Here is an 18,283-nt window from a genome sequence, read left to right on the forward strand (position 1 = left end):
TAAGAAAGAAAACCTAGAGAGAGAAACCCTGCGGCCACCGTGGTCAATCGTGTCTGTCCGGCTGCTCTTCATCGCTGGCGCGGGCCACTGACCTCGTAGGTGCATGGTAAGTGCGTCCGGATGGGTTATCTGGTGGGTTAGCGTGCTTATGGCTCAGAGGTTGGGGTCGGAGTGTATGTTTCTGAATTCGTCTTTATCGATGGTTGGTGGCTGCATCTAGGGCGGTGTCGTGGCTGGGGCCCGGGATCGGAGAGTGGTGGCTTCTTGGCCGGGGAGGAGTGGCGTCTTATTGGGATCTGAGGAAGGTGGGCCGGGATCGGTGGCCAGTTGAGATGGTTCATTGGTTTGTTGAAAGGAATGACGGTGATGCTATGGTTGTCGCTGATTGCTGGTGGTTTGACGGTGGAGTAGACGAGACAGTGGTGGGGGATCGAGGCCGGCGGTGGTGCAGCAAGTGTGATGGCCCGGCAATGATGGTCGTACAGTTGCGACCTTGGTCGGAGATGGAGAGATGCATGAACGCCTTGGCCTGTTTGGCTTGGGCTTCGCTATTGGACCTATTTGGGTCACTGGGCCCTTTTTGTTTGTTTGGGTATTTATTTTGCTTTAGTTGCTTGGTCTATTTTTTAGTAATTAGGTGTTTGATTACAATAAGTCCCTACCCAGTTTTTGTAAGGAAGTTGGGCTGTATGCCTGTCAAAGTGCCTTGTCTATCCTAGAGAGGAGGCGAGTCCTTATCAAATGGACGCAACCTCCTAGTGGCAGGATGAAACGAAGTGTCGCCGGAGTTAATTCTGGTCGGCAGCATAGTGGGAAAGTAGGTTTAATTGTTCTATGGCTTTGTATGAGCTTTATCTTTCTGGTATGTCACTATTGTAAAGCAAATGGAGTTGCCCAGATATCTGGTATGTCAACCCTTGCTAGTTGGTGCATGTTTGAATGCATAGGATTAGTGGGAGTTCCCGTTATTATTCGGGATGTTCTCTCGTTACTAATTGTTCGGGGTTTAGGCTTTACGTCCCCCCCCCCCCCTCCCCCCTTGTATTAAGCAGTTTCATTAATGAAGGTTTGAGGGCAGCTGCACCAGCCCTTATTTCCAAAAAAAAAAAAAAAAAAACAGAGAGAGAGAAATTTAAAAATTGATTTTCATTCATTGATTTCCTTCAACAACCAAAAACATAAACATACATATATATAGCTACCAACTAATGCAAGCTGTGCACTGGACACGTGTTGGAATTCTAGAGGAGACATAAAACGAAACAGATATCCCTGATATTCTTCTAACAATGTCGAAACAGTGTGTTTCCCTTCCTTGAACTTGCTTCCCAGATGCGACTAGGAGAATTAATGAAATGACTCGTAACATTGCTTCCCCCTTAAATAGAAACGTGTCCTCAAGTTTCACATTTTGAGTCAAAATCTGGACACCTCTTACAAATGCTTTGAATTGATCGAATCTCCTAGTTGGATCATCAAGAAAGCCCTCTTCCCTATCATGGTTCAAAAGTATATCGGTAGTCACTCCAGCAAAGAAGTGAAACCAAATACAGTACAAATGTTTCATGAAAAATGTTGTTGCAGCTGCTCCATTCATTGCAAATCTTGTATGCAAGATGGATGATGTCAGTACCACATATCCTTTGAAACTTGAAAAAGCTCTAGACCACTTGGTGACAGCACATTGTTCTTTTTGAAAACCCCTTGTTGCAGTCAAACACCCATGTGTAGAAATTTTCTTGACCAATTCTTTGTCCCTGTTTGGGAGTTCCAGAGCATCACCAATTTTAATTACTATGTAGGAACAGACAAAACTAATAACAGTCATCTGAGTATGCAAAAATTCTGTAGTTTCCCATATCCAAGTGTGCAGCATTTTTCTTTCCAAGTTCATCAAGAATTTCATGCAAAATATATCACCTTTAAATTCTCCTCCCACACCATAGGAATTCCATATTGCAGCAATATTGTAAAAAAATGACTTATCCTCATCTAATCCCAAAACAACATCAAGTTGCTTCTTCTTAGCTTTCTCAACAATTCCATCAATGTGTGCTTTTTCTCTAGTCTTCATCACACCAAGAGCAGTAACACACATAACTAATGCCACAGAAAGAAGAAGAGTAGCAACGATTGAGATAGCTGAAGAAGAACAATGCCTCAAAGGAGCTAATGCAGACTTAGTATGAGGAAAATGTTTAGCAATTTCATCATTGATCACTTTGGTATAGGTAGCATGATTTTGTCTCAAGCAATGACTACTATCTTTATCAACAAGTTTCCCAATAACTTCAAAGCTAGAAGAAAGCAATCTAGCCGATAAGTTGCTCTTTAATTCTTTGTTATTAATAGAACCAAGGATCAGACTAACTGCACTAACAACTTCTTCCTCATCTTCCAAAGGGAAATGACTGTTCTCCATACCCCCTCTTATCCACATATTTATCTCCAAATTTGAAGGTTCATACATCACAGCAGAAGCATCTTCACAAACTTTACACGATGTAGAAGCAGATACACAAGAACTCGAGCACCGGGGTTCTGATATTCCAGCATCAAGGAAAAACAGTAAGGGTCTAGCACTTGTTTGAAAAGCAGACATCCACTTTGTAGATACCGCTACTAGCATGACTAGTTTGCTATCTCACCAAGCATAAGTAACACCCTCTTTGGGACACCCACAAGCCATGGTGAGGCCCAACCGCTACTTGCATCTTGTAGCCCTATTTTCAAGCTACGCTACGGTATCCGGAAGTCGCAAATACGTCGCCGGGAAGCCACCTTCCCGGCCTTGCAAAGTTGTCTTCACAAACATGCTTTCTAGACTAGAATAGTGATTTTAGTCATCCCACATCTAAGAAAATGTAAAGGAGAAGCATTCCTTCACCTATAAAAGGAATGCCTCCTCTCACTTAAACACCACTCCATTACATCTTTTGTAATCCCCTTGGGCCGCAAGGCTCAATACACTAGTGTAACATTCAAGTTGACGTAGTTTCCCGCTAAGGCGGGAGACGAACCACTATACATCTCGTGTCACTCACTCTCTCTCTCTCTCTAAAGCTAACTAGAGATCCCACGGATCACTAACGTTAACATTGGCGCTAGAAGCACTCAACCTTCCTTGCCTTGTATTCTCAATCAAGCCTTACATCCTCCGCTACCCATCTTAGCGGTAAAACAAAAAAACACAAGTTTGCATCAAAGTTCAAACTTGGGCTCGGTGCTTGCAAAGATCCAGGTCAACGCCCACAGGGAAAGCCAACGGTCAACAACCATAAAAGTATAAAGCTGGTCAACGTCGAACAAGGTTGGTAAACTCTAACTAAAAAAAAAAAAAAACCTTTTTGCCAATTTGCTCTGGACACCCAACGGTCCAATTTGGCGTTTTTCAGTCATCATCAGCGCCGCCGCTGAACTGTACACCGCCGGACTGTACACCGCTGACCGAGCTTCACCCTTCACTGCTGGGGCATCACCAACCACCTCCGCCGGCCAAAAGCTCCGCTGACCACAGCATTATCACTGACCACCACCAGCGGCAAAGCTCCGTCCAGTGCTCCGCCAACCGCCGACGAGCTACCGCTGGCACCAGCTCCTCCGCTGACCAAGCTTCGCCGGAGCAAAATCTCCACTGGGCAACCTCCCCCGAGCTTCTCCGCTGCAATTCACCGCTGAGTTTCTCTTCCGCTGAGCTTCTCCTCCGCTAGCAAAGCTCCGCTGAGCTTCACCGCTGGCCAATCTTCACTGGCCTTCTCCGATGGCCAAGCTTCCGCTGACCAGGACCTCCGCCGAGCAACATTTCCGCTGGCCAAAGCGCCGCATAGCAGCACCGCCAGGCCTCGCAAGGTCAGGGCAGCAAGAGCAGACCCACTGCTCCGCCGGCCATCCTTCGCCAGACAACCCCCGCAGGCTACCACCGCTGGCTCAAACCACCGCAAGCTTCACCACTGGCCATCCATCAGCCTCCCTCTAGCGCCGACTAACACCATCAGCGGCAACACAGCCAGGCATGGTTCGGCTAAGCAAGGCATCACATACAGCTCCGCCGAACTTCGCAACTCTGCCGAGCTCAAGGTCGCTGCTGTCTCCGCTGAACCCATGCATCAACTCCAGCTAGCGAGCTCCACTGCCAGCACGCCAGCGCGCAAGCAGCGGTAGCCAGCCCCTCTAACCTCAGCGGCACCGCTAAGCACAGTCAGCGACATCTTCTTCCGCTAATTTCCGGCAGCGGTAACTCTATTTCGCTAGGCTCCATCAGCGGCAACCAACAACGTCAGCTGAAAGAAAGTGCTGCCAGTGCCAACCCAAGCGCTAGATTCAACTCGATGTCTTCTCAGTTGATCGATCAACTCTCAGCTGTCCGTACAATCTCCAACTCAAAGATAAGCTTCGTTGATCTCCACTGGTTTCTTATTCGTTTATAAATAAAAACTACCACGTGCCGCACGTGGCCATCTGCAAAGCTCTTAACATATAACTCAAGGCACTTGCATGTGTGCAGCTCACCGTGGCATACATGGCTACATACACAGCTCACACATATATGTTTAGTACACTACGATCACTGGACATTAATTTAATTATGGGCTGCTTTGTGGTGCATGTACATATACCTTCATGAATTATATAATCTCAAGTACCTAGTCAACTTCATGATATGTGTGTGCCCCCACCGCCCAGGTGCCATTGAAATCTCATGCTTCCGACTATATCATTTGTGGGCGCCAACTTATACACACACACACACACACACATATATATATATATAGCCTATTGCATGCGTATATAAAAGTCATTTTTGTCGCTTGGGCCATATACATTTACATATAAATGCTGCCATCACAGCCATGTCTCAATTGTCCTCACATATAATAAGAGTTTGTATATTTCCCGCAAATTCAACATTCAAAATAGATATGTATATATGCAAGTTATTTGTCATCAATTATTAATTTGTTTATACACTTTGCTTACAATTTTATCAAAGTACATATGCAAATTATTTATATTGATTTTACAAATCCACATATTAATAATCTATTTTGGCTAAAGGAAATTCAACTATTTCTATCAAGCATTCGACCGCAACTACGAGTTGACGGACATTATCGGAGTACTTTATCCACCACAAGCAATGGACCGTCATGCTCGGCCAACTCCGCTAGCCTCCAAATCGGCATAAGATAAGTCACCATATCTTATCTCTTCCTCTCTTTCAATTTGAGCTATTGCCATGCCATGCTTTCATAAGTTTTGAGCATGCCTACAACATTTCGTAGATTTGGCAACATTTCCTAGGCCTTACATGCTAGATATGCCATGCTTCACATATCGATCTCAATGATCTCTAAGCATGTTTCAATGCAAAAATGATATTAGCATCCACATTACAAGTACATGCTATACACATATGCCATGCTTCTATTTTAATTGCAACTCAATTAAATAAACATGGGACACTCAAACAAAATATTATTACTTGCTCTATTTGTTTGTCATTTTTTCATACAAATACAAACGTTACGAGTCTATAGTCTATGACCAACCGCCAAGCGGTAAGGCAACGCCTCATAATGACAATGATCGCTACGCGGCATTGCAGTCAAGCTTTTCTCCTTCGAGAAAAAAAGTAAAGGGACCAGTTAACATAGCCCACGGCAGCCATTGATCCGGCAGTTAACCCCGACGCTTGGGTATCTAAGATTAGGTTCGCAACCTAACGCCCACTGCTTAAACGCAGCTCCCCTCATCAAACAATTTTCCGATCATCCGGAGGTCTATAGCCAGGAGTGGGGGACTCCTCGGAGGGCCTAGCAGGGGCCCACCAGAAAGGGCAAAAGCGTTCGCTCCTACCTATTCTAGATGGACGACGCACTCGCACTAATTATGTTCGCAATACGGCACAAAGCCACGCTTTGGTATCAACCCTGCTGAAAACCCTCCTTGACTGGGGACTTCGGGGACTTATAGATACAGCCAAGCATAATTAGCAACGGTCACACTCATGCCTCAAGGCATCACCTTCAAGCTACCCGTTAATGCCTTCCCGGCAACCCATGAGCTTCCGCTCACGCCTTCGCGGCACACCCGAGCTCCCGCTCACGAGCTTCCGCTCACTCCTTCGCGGCACCCCTGAGCTCCCGCTCACGAGCTTACTGCTCATGCCTTCCCGGCAACATGAGCTTACGCTCACGAGCTTACCGCTCACGCCTTCGCGGCACCCCCGAGCTTACCGCTCACGCCTTCGCGGCACCCCGAGCTTCGGCTCACGCCTTCGCGGCACCCCCGAGCTTCCGCTCACGCCTTCGCGGCACCCCCGACCCTTCCGCTCACGCCTTCGCGGCACCCCCGAGCTTACCGCTCATGCCTTCCCGGCACCATGAGCTTCCCGCTCATGCTTTCCAGGCACCCCCGAGCTTCCCGCTCATGCCTTCCCGGCATCCCCGAGCTTACCGCTCATGCCTTCGCGGCACCCCCGAGCTTTCCGCTCACTCACGAGCTTTCCGCCCATGCCTTCCCGGCACCCACGAGCTTCCCGCTCATGCCTTCCCGGCAACCCTTGAGTTCCAGCTCAGGCCTTCCCGGCATTCCCAAGCTTTACACTCATGTCTCCTCGACACACTACACGTTAATGGAACATTGAATTTTTCTACCATTTGTCGTTTACCGATCGCGACAAATCGAATTCTTTTCGCGTTCCATTAATACGAGCGAAAACCAAACAAACACAACCGTACGTGCGGTCATCGTTCATGAGTTACAAATGCATACCTTCGCGGCGCTCATGCAACTTACATCTCACGAGTGTAACCCCGTCAAACTCGACCTCGTTCATCTCCTTGCGCGCGTCACACATTTATCATATGCAATCCATATGCTCACACGACCATGTATCACGCACCTCACACATTCGTATATGCAAACTCATATCAATGCAACTCACGTTTGTTGCCCAATGCAACGAGCATTCTACATATGCCTGTTTTTTTGTCTTTGTTGTGCAGGTTAACGAGTCCCTTCTTGCTTAAGGAGTTCGGGGAATTGTAGGGGCTCCATGCCGCCCGGTTACTTATGCTTGATGACTTAATGATTATAACTCCCCAACCAAGAAGCTTGTAACATCCCGTATTTTCACTTACCCGTTTATTAGTCATTTGGACGGTAAACGACAACTACTCTCACTTTTTACTCTAATTCGGTATTTTAGTGGCCCTAAAAGTTGACTTTTTGATTGGGCCAAAATTTGAGAAAACTTCCTTCTTGAAAGTCGTAGAGGACGTTAAACCGAGTCCGTGGACATGTGATACACCTAAATCGGAGTTCGTATGCAAAAGTTATGAGTGAATTACGAAAATTACTGTTCATGGTAAATTTTTAAAATATGGAAAGTTACCCGGGTAGGTTTCCAAAACCGGAAACCCACCCCTCTTTCTCTCTCCTCTCCCCCGACTCTCCCCCTTTCTCCTTCGGGTTTTCTTCCTCCCTCTGATTCCTCACATTCCGGCCACCATCCGGCGTGCAACCGGTCACCACAGGGGCGCCTCAACCCGCTCGTGATACCAGTGACCTGGGATTGGGGAGTTTTGGCCGTGAAAGCCCGGATCGAAGCAAGAAGTGCTCCGGTTGCAGTTTTGGGATTTTGCCGATTCCCGGCCATTCCGTCCACCTCCGGCCACCATATTCCCATCGAAGGTTCGGTTTTTGATGGAGGTTATTTCCCCTAAGGTGGTTCATTCCAATTTGTATTGTAGAAGTCGAATTGACAATTTTTCATTTCTAGGGTTCTTGGAGCTTCGGGGCTTTCCTTCACCGGCTTGATTCGACCACGTCGAGGTAAAATTGGTTGATGTTGTAGTTGAGAAGTTGGTTGGGCTTGTTGTATAGATGCTAGTGCCGGAGTTTGGTGGTCATCGGAGGAGGTCGCCGCCGGCGCGTGGTCCCCACGCGCCGCCACTGTGGGTAGCGCGTGGTGGCGCGTAGAGCAGTGTTTTAATTCCGGTTTTTAGCCCATTAAATCCTATTAATTGTGTAGAGCTTGTATGTGAAATTTGGTAATTTTTGGAGAAACTTAGAATTATATATGGATTTTGAAATTTAAGGTTTCGATTATCGAATTACGAGAATCCGACCGTCGGATATCTCTCGGTTCTGCCTTGGAACCTTTAAATTAACGAATTGGTATTAGTGGTATAATTTGGGCTAAATCCGAGCAGAATTGGGAGGTGAAATTATGAGGAGTTGATTTTAGGAATTGTATTAAATTATTGAAGAATTATTCACGGAATATAATTGTGTACAGGACGACGTACCGAGCTATTGCTCGATGACGGAACACGAATGCGTGATCGTCAGAATAGTACTGTGAGTGGACTTTTGTTTTTAAATAATGATGCATGCATTTATTTCTTAAAATAATGCTCTAGTGATTATTCATATTACATTTTGAGCAAATGAATTAATTTTCGGAATTTGATTTCGATTTATATCGTGGTTTTGCTTTCAATAATGAGTTCAAAGGTTGGTTATGATTTATAGTGTTATTTGACGAATTACTTATTTCTGAGGTAATTTCCGGAATTAAGTATATTTCTAATCGCAGATTTAAGCTCCTGGAAGATTTTCAAGATGAGTTTCGATGGAGTTGGATTTTTCTCATTTATTTTCTTGACTTTCGGTTTTGGCATTGGGAATGCCTAATTAATGATTTTGGATTTGGTTTGTTTCTTGGAGATATTGAGAGATTTTTGTTGGAAATGGGATTTGCTTTTACTAATTTCCGGTTTTGGTTACGGATTTGAGAATATTTTGGCGTGTGGGACACGCCGTCGATTTATTATTATTTCTCACTTATTTATTTTGAGTTTGAGAGAAATCTTGGCATGCGGGGTCACGTCGTTGAATACATTGATTTTATCTCGTGAGATATATGGGGAAGCTTTATGGATTTACTGGTTTTCGATTGTTTTTCCTCACCATACTCGGGTCATGTGATTAGGTCTCCTCCTCACTTACTTTGTGTTTGTGAGTGGCAGTTGAGGTAGCTTATTCTCCTCCTCACGTGGGTGGCAGTCGAGGTAATGTTCTCCTCCTCACACAATCTATGTGTGATTGGAAGTCGAGGTTATTAGTTCTCCTCCTCACACAATCTATGTGTGAGTGGCAGTCGAGGGTAGGTAGAACCTGAGAGGCTCCTTTACCCGTATGGTGATATCTCTTCCCCATATCCTATCATTTCTCGACTAGCGGGGCCTAGTCTGATTTCCGTGTAACCAGCGGGGCTGGTCTTATCCTGTTGAGTATTGGAATTTCGATCTTTTCTCTCAGTTGTTTCTGACTAGCGGGGCTAGTCGGTTTTTTTTTCTTGAGCGGAGCTTCTCGTGATTTGTTTTCTAAGTCGTTGCATGCATCGAGAGTTTTTAAGGAAATAAATGGGGAAAGTATAAAATTTCTTTCGTTTGGAATTGTTTATTTTTGTCCACTCACACTAACGTGTTTTCAATACTTTTCCCCTGGGCCCTTCGGTTTCAAATGCCCAGTTTGCAGGCGAATTAGTTGAGGTCGGGCGTACACGAAATTGAGGCATAGTCAGCAGCATGGCTTCCGCATCTGCCTTTGAATTAGGTTTTCCTCATATACCTTTCTGTTAGAATTGCTCTGATTACCTATGAGATTTATGTTATTCAAGTTGAGATATGTGTTTTGTGAATTGGAGATTGATGTTGATTTGGGGAGCAGGGTGGCTCCAGGGGCATAAGGATGATTCGATTGAGAAGTGTAAATGTTCCCTACAGGTTTGGGTTGCCCATTTTAGGGGAAGTTCCGCCAAATTTTTGGTAGAATTTCTTCTAAGGTGGGCCCCGCATGGTCACTTCGGATTTCAGGGTGAAATCCGGGGCGGGTCCTGTCAAAGCTCCTCTTACTTGGGGACTTCGGGGACTTATAGATACCTCTACTAGCATGACTAGTTTGCTATCTCACCAAGCATAAGTAACACCCTATTTGGGACACCCACAAGTCATGGTAAGGCCCAACCGCTACTTGCATCTTGTAGCCCTATGTTCAAGCTACGCTACGGTATCCGGAAGTCACAAATACGTCGCCGGGAAGCCACCTTCCCGGCCTTGCAAAGTTGCATTCACAAACATGCTTTCTATACTAGATTAGTGATTTTAGTCATCCCACATCTAAGAAAATGTAAAGGAGAAGCATTCCTTCACCTATAAAAGGAATGCCTCCTCTCACTTAAACACCACTCCATTACATCTTTTGTAATCCCCTTGGGCCGCAAGGCTCAACACACTAGTGTAACATTCAAGTGGACGTAGTTTCCCGCTAAGGCGGGAGACGAACCACTATACATCTCGTGTCACTCTCTCTCTCTAAAGCTAACTAGAGATCCCACGGATCACTAACGTTAACACACTTAAAATAGGAGCCAACGTTTGCAAGAGCTCTATGCACAATGAACATGATGCCCTTCAGTTCATCCAAAGGCCTAGTGGAAAAAACCTTTACCCAACCGCATAATGACCAAGAAATCAAAGATTTGGCCTTCCTGTAGGATTACCACACCGATCACATTAAGAGCAAACAACGTGGGTTTCACATCCTTCCATGCTATTGGTACATGTGCAGAGGCCCAACCACCAAAGAACAGCTTCTGTACGAATGTAGTAGATCTTAAAAGTTGACAAATATTCTCCAGCATTTCAACAAGATTCGTTCTAAAATAGACAAGGTCATCAAGCAACTCCATTGTTATTTGGTTATCATGTAACATAGGATTATCTACCTAGGCACGTAAGAAAAGTGCATCCAAGGTAGATGGAACATATCCCAAACACTTCTCAAGTGGCCCCATATGGTTTTCAAAGAGATTCGCATGGAACTCCTTCTCCACACTACATTGAATTTTTCCAATCATGGTCTCCAAATTCATATTCATCACATCCAAAAACCACTTCTCTGGCACCTCAACTATACCAATTGGACAACACTTAAAAACTAAAGCAATGCACAGATTGTCAATAGTCACAAACATATATTTTTCTTCATTCACGACAGTAGATGAAACTTTAGCATGACTATCATCATACCTATTGAGGGTGGACTGATTATCTATGTATCTTAAGTAGAAAGCAATCAGGTGCTCAATGAAAATTATGTGGAAATCATATATGTGATCATCAACTTTGAAATTGTCAGGAGCCCTAGTGCAGCCCATGATGAAAATATTATTATGCTTACCAACAGGTTTGGTTGCTTCCTTTGAATCAAGGTCTTTAGAGACTAGAGAAGGCTTGCTGCTACTAACATCCAGTTCAAGGCTAGCTTCCAATTCATGCATATCGAAAGAGACAACAATGCCTCCACTTAAATGACTTGACTGGAATATGCTTAAATTCTCGTCAAAAACAGGTTGTTTGACATCATTTTCCTTATCATCAAACCCATCACTATGCTCCTTCTCTAATGGATCAACTTCATCATCTCGTACATATTCTGAAATCTTTGCATTTGATCCTTCTATCTTAGAGCCATTCTCAACTGTTTCACTAGCAACTTTATTGGGTAAGTTCTTGTTCATATCTAGATTAGTTGCTATAATTCTCCTCACTTCAGCATCCTGATCAACAGATTTTAAGCAGCTCTGAAACACGCTGTCAGTGGCACTGGCCAGTTGTTTTAATAGCTTCTGATGCATCTGTCACCATTTCATATCTAATGAGGTGTAAACCATTGCAATCACCAAGATGCACATTTGATTCTTCAGTTCTACCATCTTTGTCATGAATGCTCATAACAGCAGCAATGTTTCTTTTTGCATTACACAACCCATCTAACTATGGCATTTTATCAAACCGTTGGAAGGCATGAAATTATGACGTTCCATTGCTAAGCTACTCCTTATCTTCAACTAGACCACCATCGTCCTGCTCCGGCAACTGAAAGCAATCCTCCTCACCAAGAAATTGAGTGGAAGGATTAATATATGCTCAATCCGACGACGACAATCCATTACCACTGCATTGAGTTGGGTCTATGACTATGGAATATCCGATTCCAAATTCACCCTAAAATGACAATGCATAAGGTGTCTCGTTTCTGCCAGGATATTGTAATGGCAGCTGCAATGGAGATGTCATTGATTGCTGGTGTAAATGAGGAAGGCCATTTGAAGGGTCATAATATTCTTGCACATACATTGTCATAGCAAGCCCACCGCCATTTGCATTTGGAGGAGATGGAACCCCCAATGACCCTAAATTCCCTCCAAGTTGATGTAAGGGTAAACTACCCTTGAAATTTGAACCAGTTAGTCCAATTTGTGCAGTATAGAGATTAATATTTGTCAAAGACCCACTACCAGGAGAAGGCAAGTTCGATGTTGACTGAGCCGGGTGGGAATGATGAAACAATAGCTGGATCATTGTTTATAGGTGGTGGAGGCTGTTGAGAATGATACAACTAAGGATGTCCATGAGGAAGAAACTGATGATGGTAATGGTGCACGGAATAAGGAGGCGGTGGCGGAGGATACGAGCCCGGCAGGGAAAGTAGATGGTCAGAGTGAGGTGGCGGACGTGCATTGGCGCTCAACTGAGTGCGATTTGCAGAAAGATGTGGAAACTGGTGAGGGAAAACATAACCATTGATGATTGTTTGGGACGGTTGTGGTGGGTAGCTTGGTTGGGATGGAAATTGAGTGAACTCTCTATGAAATTGGTGGGTACCCTGAAGACGATAACAGTCTGAGCGACTGTAATCCCCGCCGTAGAGTCCAAAATTACTAGGGTCAGGTGGACGCGGCGGTGTGGATGAGTATTGTGGTAGATCCCCAATTCTCCTCGACCCCATGATTTGGAGCTCTGATACCAATTGTTAGGGTTCTAAACAGAAAAAGTACTAGAAATTCTAAGAAAAACTAAGAGAAATGTAAAAACTGATTTTCATTCATTGATTTCCTTCAACAACCAAAAACGTACATATATAGCTACCAACTAGGCCTCATCAAAAAGCCCGCAGATCAAGTGGGCTGATGGAGGCCCGCCGGCCCAGAGGGCCAAAAGCCCGGCCCGGCCCGTCAAAAAGCCCGCAAAAGCCAGCCTTAGTGGGCCGATGGAGGCCCGCCAAAAGCCTGCAAAAACCCGACCCGGCCCGTAAAAGCCCGCTAGGTCCGGCCCATAAAAGCCCGTAAACTATTATATATATATATATATATATATATATGTGTGTGTGTGTGTGTGTGTGTGTGTGTGTTTATATATATATATATATATATATATATAATAGATATGTGTGTGTGTGTTTATATATATATATGTGTGTGTGTGGAAGTTCTCATACTGCTATATAGAATATGTGCATATATATTCTAAAAAACAAGTGACAACGGTTGACCAATTCGATCGGATTCGAAAATATGGTGAAATTGACTAATTTTTTTACCACACTCGTAATTTATTGTAATAATCACATCCAACGGTCGGTTTTTTCATTTTATTTGAATTTATTGAGGTTGCTCTTTGGAGTGTATGATATATAAATATAGGTTTATAAGAGTAACTAAGTTTGACCTAGTTGATCGAATTTGAAACGAGAACTAAATTGACTGGATTTTTTACAACCACTATAAAACATTACAATCTCTCCATCGAGCGGTTGGTTTCTCCAAATTTATCTTCCACTCTATGGTTGCTTTATAATGGACCTCAACAATTTAAATGCAATGTATAAGTCATATAACTTTAGGAGGCAAATTGATATAGGCCAACGTATTTGTAATTAAAATTGAAAATTTTATGTTATGTCCTCACACATCCATTGACTGAATATTTATATACGTGATGTGAAAAAATAAGCACGTTTCGCGGTCGTTATGTCATCGGTTAACCAATAAGACATACAAGTGACAACGGTTGACCAATTCGATCGGATTCGAAAATATGGTGAAATTGGCTAAATGTTTTACCACACTCATAATTTATTGTAATAATCACATCCACCGGTCGGTTTTTTTCATTTTATTTGAATTTATAGAGGTTGCTCTTTGGAGTGTATGATATATAAATATAGGTTTATAAGAGTAACTAAATTTGACCTAGTTGATCGAATTCGAAACGAGAATCAAATTAGCTGAATTTTTTACAATCACCATAAAACATTACAATCTCTCAATCGAGCGGTTGATTTCTCTAAATTCATTTTCCACTTCATGGTTGCTTTAGAATGAACCTCAACAATTTAAATGCAATATACAAGTCATACAACTTTTGGAGGCAAATTGATATAGGCAAACTTCTTTGTAATTAAAATTGAAATTTTTATCTTATGTCTACCCACATCCATGGATGGAATATTTACAGACGTGATGTGAAAAAATAGGCACGTTTCGCGGTCGTCATGCCATCGGTCAACCAAGAAAACATATAAGTGACGACGGTTGACTAATTCGATCGGATTCGAAAATACGGTGAAATTGGCTAAATTTTTTACCACGCTCATAATTTATTATAATAATCTCATCCAACGGTCAGTTTTCCCATTTTATTTAAGTTGATAGAGCATAGAGGTTGCTCTTTGGAGTATATGATATATAAATATAAGTTTATAAAAAATATTATCTTTAAAGATTTATTTGTAAATAAAGCCCGCAAGGCCCGCCCCAAAAAAGCCCGCAAGGCTTAGCCTGGCTCGGCCCGCATTAAATGGATGGGCTTGGATCCTTCAATGTACAATAAAGCCTGGCCCGGCCCGGCCCGCTACTATTTAAAAATGGAGTAAGGCCCGGCCCAAGCCCGCTACGAATGGGCTGGGCCGAGCCCGGCCCAGCCCGTTGATGAGGCCTACTACCAACTAATGCAAGCTGTGCACTAGACACGTGTTGGAATTCTAGAGGAGACATAAAACGAAACAGATAACCCTGATATTCTTCTAACAATGTCGAAACGATGCGTTTCCCTTCCTTGAACTAGCTTCCCAGATGTGACTAGGAGAATTAATGAAATGACTCGTGACAACAATACATACACTTAAAGCTAATTAACTAGAAGCACCCATCAAGGCAAGCATGTTCAAGCTAAAGAGGCAAATGTAATAATAGGTATGTAGATAGTTGAACTCCTCAGAATACATAATCACATAAAGCAAAATATGTTATGAGAATCAATGATGCTTGGCTGAGTCAAGTTTGAGAAAAAGTGTATCATTCCTTTGGAATCCTAATCCTTTATGAACTTGTGTGTCTTGACTATTAGTATTGGGTGTGAATGTATAAGCACATTTAAAATCCATTTAATCCTATACCACTGCCTACATACTGAATTGTGTTAGCTTTACCTTGTTTGTCTCTCTAATAGCTCATTATGGGGTTTGTCCTGTTATAGGGAAAATTCTACAGTACTAGGGGGTATCCCATACTGTGTGTTTTGTGAATATTTGTGACCATTAGATCAGTAATATATCCAATGATCATGGATATTCGACAAATAGTTGATCTATTTAGCAGGTAACCTGTTTAAAAGAAAAAAGGAAAAAAAAGAGCAAAAAAAAATAAACGTACGCTTCAGTTCGCTATCTCAATCTTAGTCTCACCCTCACAGCCTCAATTCACCGTCGATCTCAGTTCGTCACCGTGCCTCCGGCTTCAGGCCTCGGTGCGCAGGGCTCCTCTGCTTCACTGTGCCACCACGACTCTCTCTCTCTCTCTCTCCCTCTGCTCCTCCAGCCCACGGGTTCTCTACATAAGTTCTTGTTTTTTACTTCTTCTAATGTTCTTGTTCTGATAAATTGAGAATCTGGGATTATGGGAATTATTGAACTGAGGTTGAATTGGAAAATTGAAATTTGAAATTTTGAATTCGTATTGTTCAATTTATTTCTGTCTTACTAATATCAACTGGAAATTTGGTAAAGGCGTAATGCTGCAAACTTGGAAATTTGGTGAAGCTGGAGTTCTGGATATTTGGGCGTTTTTGTTTCTGTTGTTGGCTTGTTGCTATAATGTTATGTGTGGAAATTTGTGATGCTCTGTTAGATTTTTCAATTGGTACTTTGTTAGATTGAGACTTTGAGGTCAGATGGTTCTGTTAAGGTCAGATTGTTCTAAAATGGAGATAAGGTCAGATTGTTGACATTATTGATCATTTGATTGTAATATATGACTATTTGACTATTTGTAAATGATGTTCCAATTACTACTACGATGTCTGGGGCAAACATACAACTATGATCCTTGCTTATCAGTTTTATTATAGCTTGGATCTAATTTGGATTCCTGGACTCTTGAGTTCACTCTATTATCTGCATTTGCTCCATTTTGGGTTTACAACGATATGACTTCACGAAAATGGTTTGACAAAGGCTCTTGGCTTCTGCTTTTGTCACTAGTGCTGCTTCTAGACCCTTTGAAAGCTTGATATAGCCAAGAAGACCAATAATTAGGATTTATACAAAAGCTGCATGTTGCAACGTACTCTTAAGCAGCAATGATTACAGATGTGAACATCTATGATTATTTGTTTTTGATAATGAATGTCATTATGCGTACTCTTGGGTAAGGCATCAACAATGCTTTTGTATTAGTCAAAAAACTTGGATTCCTGGACTTGATACAATTATTGTCTAGAGTACGCCATGATTGATGTTCTTTTATATATTACTCATGAATTTTAGCTGAATGATTGATGTTTTTTTATATGTTACTCATCAATTTGATTTGAGTTTCTTGCAACTGATCTATGAATGTAATGAATCTGCAGCAAATCATCTGGAACTCATTCCGTGGATTTCTGATTGGATTTCAAAAAGAGGCACAAAGGAATGATCTCCTTTATCATTCATTGAGCTTTGGCTATTAGTTTTATGAGTTTGAGTGATGGTTGAATGAAAAATGAAATGAAGTTTAAAAAAAAAAAATTATCATGAGTTGCCGGCACTGTGTTTTGGGGTATAAGAAGAAGTGGGTTTTGCTTTGGAAGTGTTGTAGAGTAAAGAAAGTGAAGGTCGGACTTGGTCTTTGCTTTGCTCAATGACAGAGGATTAGTTTTGAATGTGTCTAGAGGATTTGGGCTTGTCTTTAAGTATTTGGTGAAGAATTGGTGTAACGTCCCGTATCTCAATTTACCCGTTTACTTGTCATTTGGACGGTAAACGACAACTACTTTCACTTTTTACTTTGTTTCGATACTTTTAGTGGCCCTAAAAGTTGACTTTTTGTTCGGGTCAAAATTTGAGGAAATTTCCTTCATAAAAGTTGTAGGGGACGTTAAACCGAGTGCGTGCATATGTAGTACGTAAAAATCGGAGCTCGTATACGAAAGTTATAAGCGAAAAATGGAAGTTACTGTTCATGATAGATAGTATATATTTGAATTTTTCACTGTGGCCGGTAACTTTTTCTTTTTCTCTCTCTCCTCCCCCGCGTGTTCTCTCTCTCTTCTCCGACCACCAGACGACGTCTAACTGAGCTTCACCGACGCGTCTCATCTTCCTCAACACGCTAGTGGTGATCGATCATCGCGCCTTGGCCGGGAAACTAGGAATCGAGCTCGTGAAGTTCACTGTAGCAGCTTGAGTTTTCTGGAAATTTTTCCAGATTCTGGCCATCCCAAGCGGTTTTTCTGGGCTTAACCTGCAAGTCTCGAGCCGTGGACGACTTCCCTCCAAGCTTTCTTCCCAAAACACAACGAAAACGACGGATCGCAGGTTTGAACTTTGGAACTCAAAACGGGTTACTATTTCCTTAATTGTTGACTTAGTTCTAGTTGTTTTCTGGACTTGTGATAGTTGAGAAAAATGTTTGGAAGGTCGAGACGAAGCTGCTGCCAAAATTTGGTGGCCATCGGAGGTGGTGGCCGGCGGCGCGTGGGGCCCACGTGCCGCCACTGTAGTTGGCGCGTGGAGGTGCGTAGAGCTATTTTCTGACTTCAATTTTTAGCCCATTAAATCCTATATTTGTTGTAGAGGTTGGATACGTGATTTTGGTGAATTTTTGGAGAAGTTTGACATTGATTGTGAATTTCCAAAGTTTGGAGTTTCGGATGTCGATTTGTGGGAATCCGACCTTCAGATTTCCCTTGTTTCCGCTATGGAATACTGTAATCGACGGATTGATATTAGTGGTGAAGTCGAGAAGTATTAGAGATGTTGGTTTACGTGGGGTTTCGGGTTTCGGTTTAGAATCGTATTTAAGTGTCGAATTATTGTTTACAAAATATAATTTTGTACAGGACGAGGTACCGACCCATCGCTCGACGAGGATCCTTACGCTTGGGTGCCG

This window comes from Rosa rugosa, chromosome 6, assembly GCF_958449725.1.
Source record: "Rosa rugosa chromosome 6, drRosRugo1.1, whole genome shotgun sequence".
Classification (NCBI taxonomy): Eukaryota; Viridiplantae; Streptophyta; class Magnoliopsida; order Rosales; family Rosaceae; genus Rosa; species Rosa rugosa.